The sequence below is a fragment of the Lathyrus oleraceus genome, chromosome 6, assembly GCF_024323335.1.
Source record: "Lathyrus oleraceus cultivar Zhongwan6 chromosome 6, CAAS_Psat_ZW6_1.0, whole genome shotgun sequence".
Classification (NCBI taxonomy): Eukaryota; Viridiplantae; Streptophyta; class Magnoliopsida; order Fabales; family Fabaceae; genus Lathyrus; species Lathyrus oleraceus.
In genome coordinates this window covers 54,783,378-54,788,713 of record NC_066584.1, presented here as the reverse complement: position 1 = coordinate 54,788,713, position 5,336 = coordinate 54,783,378, and the positions used below count along the sequence as shown (strand labels likewise).

The 5,336-nt window shown below is 39.1% G+C and overlaps 1 non-coding gene across 1 annotated transcript; it reads right to left on the bottom strand.

The window, feature by feature from the left end:
- Positions 1–2,142: 2,142 nt before the first annotated feature.
- On the bottom strand, positions 2,143–2,249 carry LOC127099645 (small nucleolar RNA R71). Its single transcript, XR_007794125.1, has one exon. It is a non-coding gene; the product is annotated as a small nucleolar RNA R71 (small nucleolar RNA).
- Positions 2,250–5,336: the final 3,087 nt, after the last annotated feature.

The window sequence follows — 5,336 nt, the reverse complement described above, 5'->3', positions numbered from 1 at the left end:
ATGGATGATGAAGCAAACCAAAGCCAGCTCGAGCTCTTGAGGTTTTGTGGAGAAAGGCTCAACAATGCACAAAATGAGAGAATGAGAGAAAGAGTTTTTCTTCTTGTCAAATGTGGCTGCTAGGGTTGCCCAATGGTCAGAAAAATGGTATTTGTATGCTGTTTTAAGTTACCTTAATGAAGTGCTAAGCATAATTAGTTTAATGAACCAAATTGCTAAATGACCATTCTTGTCCATATGGTGAGGTGTGATGGTAGGAGCACGAATTTTGGGCCTTCCACAAGTCACAAATAACATTTCAAGTCATTCCCAATTGGCCATTCTGATTAAAAATGCTTATTTCACAAATCCACTTTTGCACCACACTTTGAAATTAAAACATGATAGTGAAAAAAATGCCATTCTGATCCATAGAGTTTTGGTGCATGAGAGTCACATTTTTGGAAAGAGGAGGTTAAATATGACTTGTTGGAAAAAATCTCACCAAATTTGGCCAAATGGTTTGAGAGATATGGCCTTTTGAAGTTCAAGAATTTTTGAAAATGAATTGATCATATCTTGCCAACCATACATGGGAATTGAGAGTTCTTGGACTTTTTGGAACTGGGAGAACAAGATCTTCAACTTTCATGTTGGGAAAAAATTCATTTGAAGCTTGTATCATGATGTAAGTTTAGTCTCAAGAAGTTTCCATTTTTGGTAGTTAAAATTACAGGTCCAGTTTCTATTTTTGGAAATTTCTGATTTGGCTTCAAATTCTTCAATGATGATGTTTGCCATGATATATGAGGCCTATTTGGACATGAATAAGCTCTCTCAAACCAAATCCATCCATCAAAACCATAAAATCAATCACAGTTGACCAAGTTTGACTTTTTAGGGTTTCTGACTGATTGTGCATTGACTGATGGCTTCTGAACATCCAATCTTTGACCTAAACACTTCAAATGGATCCCCAAGTCATGTGAACATGTTGGACCAACCCTAGGGCCTTGGCTCAATGAGAAACACACTTGCTTGCTTGGTTGACTGATCTCCTGATCAGTTTGACCTAATTCTTCTAATGATCTTGCACTTGAGGCAAAAGGGACAATGCAATGCTATGCAGTGGACCATGTTATGTTATGACCTAATATGAGAATGTATGTACAATGATAGGTGCAAATTTGAGGTGCTACACTACTCTAACGCAATGCGCGCCTTTTTATAAGTGACAATAAGAGGGTTTGATTAGGGAGTACAACTCGGTTCTGAATACGCGAAAGCGACAGTTCCTGTTAAATTAGTTCTTTTCAAAGTAGGAAACATTACCCATAAGTAATTCTATTAGCAAGTACTTGGATTATTAATTGATTACGTGAATTACATTCGACCCTATCTTTATTAATTAAACTTTATTCAATACTTTACTTTTCCTTGCACACCCAAAAAAACACCTATTTTGATTGCCTTTGATAAACACCATAACAATAGATAACGATAGATTGACACTTGGTCTCTGTGGATTCGACAATCTTTTATATTACTCTAACGCGTTCGTATACTTGCGAAACACCGCATCAAGTTTTTGGCGCCGTTGCCGGGGACCAATTTCGTCAAATTTCATTTTCCTGTTGTTATATAGTTTAGACTTAGGCTATTTCCCGCCGGTCAATGCGAAGAACTCGCAGCACCGGGAGTTTAAGCTTAGTATACCCTCTGGCGGAACCTGAACGTTACGCTCGCGCACGTTTATTCTTTCATAGAATTAAGAGAGCTATGGCCGAAGATCAAAACCAAAGACCTCTTAAGGACTTCGCTCAACCATCTAAAGAAGAACCTAGTTCTAGTATAGTAAACCGAACCATACCAGCTAATAATTTTGAACTTAAACCATCCATGTTGCATCTAGTGCAACAGAGACAATTTGCAGGTCTCGCTACTGAGAACCCAAACCAACATTTAAAAATATTTCTTCAATTAACAGACACTTTTAAAACCAATGGAGCTTCTCCTGAGGAAATACGTTTAAGATTATTTCCTTTTTCCCTCAGAGATAAAGCCCTATCATGGTTAGATTCCCTTCCACCCAATTCCATTACGACTTGGGATAACCTTAGAAGAGTTTTTCTTGCTAGATATTTTCCCCCGAGTAAGACCGCCGTTCTTCGAAACCATATAACTAGATTTACCCAAAACCAAGGAGAATCGTTGTTCGAAGCTTGGGAGAGATATAAAGAGTTATTATGAGCATGCCCACATCATGGCTTAGAAAATTGATTAATCATTCAAACCTTCTATAATGGACTTCATTACAACACAAAGATGACCATCGACGCTGCCGCAGGCGGTGCTCTGATGAACAAACCTTATCCTGAAGCTAGTGCCCTCATCGAATATGTGGCTCAAAACCACCAATCATGGGGAGTCGAACGAGCGACAGTTGAGAAGAAGGAAGCCCAAGGAGGAGTGCATGAACTAAGCTCTATAGACACGATGCAAGCTAAAATGGACGCATTAGCCCTTAAGGTCGAGCATATGTGCATAAACCCGAATACTGTAGCCGCAGTTTCGTCGGATTGTGAGATATGTGGGACCAAAGGACACCAATCTGCAGAATGTAGTCTATTAAACGAAACCCACTCTGAGCAAGTGAACTACACCCAAGGGAACCCATACTCGAATACCTACAACCCTAGATGGAGGAATCACCCGAACTTCTCCTATAAAAACAATAACCCTATTCAAAATAATGCACCTCCGAGACCTAGCTATCAAGCCCCAAGATCAAATCAACCTATGCAACCTGTACCACCAAAGCCGAGCCTTGATAAAATTATGGAAAATTTTATCACCGCTCAAACCCAACAAAACAAGGAGTTCATGAATCAAAACATTCATGTTAACGAATTGATTACTCAGTTAGGAACCAAGGTTGACCAAATAGTTACTCATACCAAGATGCTTGAAACCCAGATCTCTCAGGTAGCTTTAAACTAAGCCCCTCAGACTACACCTGGAGGACAATTCCCTGGACAACCTCAACAAAATCCGAGAGGACAAGCCAATGCCATTACCCTACGAAGTGGGAACGCTTATGATGAGCCACCAAACCCTAGATTGACTGAACCCAAAACTTCTAAGGAATTTACCAAGCCCCCGGACGAAGTAAAGGAACCAGAGGAATCTGAAAACCAGGAAGGTCGAGAAAAAGGAGAAGAACCCAAAGATAAAACGTACGTACCACCCCTGCCATATAAACCACCTATACCATATCCGCAAAGACTCAAACAAACCCAGATCAATAAACAGTATCAAAAATTTATTAAAGTTATAGAAAAACTTCATGTAGAAATCCATTTCACAGAAGCCATCACCCAAATACCTTCTTATGCAAAGTTTCTCAAAGACATCCTTACCAACAAACGTTGACTTGACGATCCGAAGCCTTTGGAATGTAATGCTATTTCCGAGGACAAATTAGCAAAGAAAGATAAAGATCCTGGAAATTTCTCCATTCCTTGCCTTTTGGGTAATCATGTCATCGAAAAAGCTTTTCTAGACTTAGGAGCTAGTGTGAGCCTAATGCCTTTAGCAGTTTGTGAGAGGTTAAACTTAGGAGAATTACAGCCCACTAAGATGTCACTTCAGTTAGCCGATAGATCTGTTAAATATCCGATAGGCATTTTAGAAGATGTTCCTGTTAGGATAGGTCAGTTATTTATCCCTACTGATTTTGTTATCATGGACATCAAAGAGGACAATGATATACCAATCCTTCTAGGTAGACCATTCTTATCGACTGCAGGAGCCATAATAGATGTCAAGAAAGGAAAGTTGACATTTGAGGTGGGTGACGAGAAAATAGAATTTATACTTTCAAAATTTCTTATGGCACCTGTGATGGGAGACTCGTGTTATGCCTTAGATATCATTGATGAATGTGTTAGAGAATTAGAACAAAAAGAAATTATAAAAACAATTAAGTTACCATCAACTCTCATAAGGGAAGATGATGACTTTAAGAAACCCTACATCGATGATAACCTTTACGAATGTTTATCCCTTACTCCAGATCCTATGCCATGTCCTAAGAAACCAACCTTAGAACTTAAGGAACTGCCTAAGAACCTGAGATATGAGTTCCTCGATGAAAAGATGAACCGTCCAATTATAGTCAGTGCTACCTTGAGCCAAGAGGAAACGAACCAACTTTTAGACGTTTTACGAAGATATCCCTCAGCCTTAGGATATAATATCTCTGACCTGAAAGGTATAAGCCCATCCGTATGCATGCATCGGATTTCGCTCGAAGAAGATTCGAAACCCTCTAGGGAACATCAGAGAAGAATAAACCCTATAATGAGTGATGTCGTTAAAAAGGAAGTTCTTAAGTTACTTGAGGTAGGTATCATCTATCAGATCTCGGATAGTAAGTGGGTGAGCCCTGTGCATGTAGTATCTAAAAAGGGAGGCATCACAGTCGTGCAAAATGATAAAGGCGAACATGTAGCAAAACGTTTAGAAGGAGGATGGCGGATGTGTATAGATTATAGAAAATTAAATAAAGCAACTAGGAAGGATCATTTCCCTTTACCATTTATAGACCAAATGTTGGAGCGTCTAGCCAGACACTCTTACTTCTGTTATCTAGATGGATACTCTAGATTCTTCCAAATACCTATCCACCCCGAAGATCAAGAAAAAACTACCTTTACATGCCCTTATGGAACTTTTGCCTACAGACGAATGCCATTCGGCCTCTGTAATGCCCTAGCTACTTTCCAACGCTGCATGATGTCAATCTTTGCAGATTACCTAGATGGTGTCATGGAAGTGTTTATGGACGATTTCTCGGTTTGGGGATTTGATTTCCACAATTGTCTTGCTAACCTTGAGAAAATCCTGGAGAGATGTGTGGAGGTGAACCTCGTGCTAAACTGGGAAAAGTGTCATTTCATGGTAACCGAAGGAATAGTTTTAGGACATATAGTTTCCGAAAAAGGTATAGAGGTAGATAAAGCTAAAATAGAAGTTATAGAAAACCTAAAACCACCAAAAACCATCAGATAAGTCCGAAGCTTTCTTGGACACGCTGAATTCTACCGGCGTTTTATTAAGGACTTCTCCAAAATAACTAAACCTTTAACTGGACTTTTAATGAAAGATGCTGAATTCATTTTCGATGAAAAATGTAATGACGCATTTAATCTTTTAAAACAAGCATTAGTATTGGAACCCATTATGAAACCACCTGATTGGTCAGAACCTTTTGAGATAATGTGCGATGCTAGTGATTACGCAGTTGGAGCCGTTCTAGGACAAAGGAAAGATAAAAAATTATATGCCATTTATTA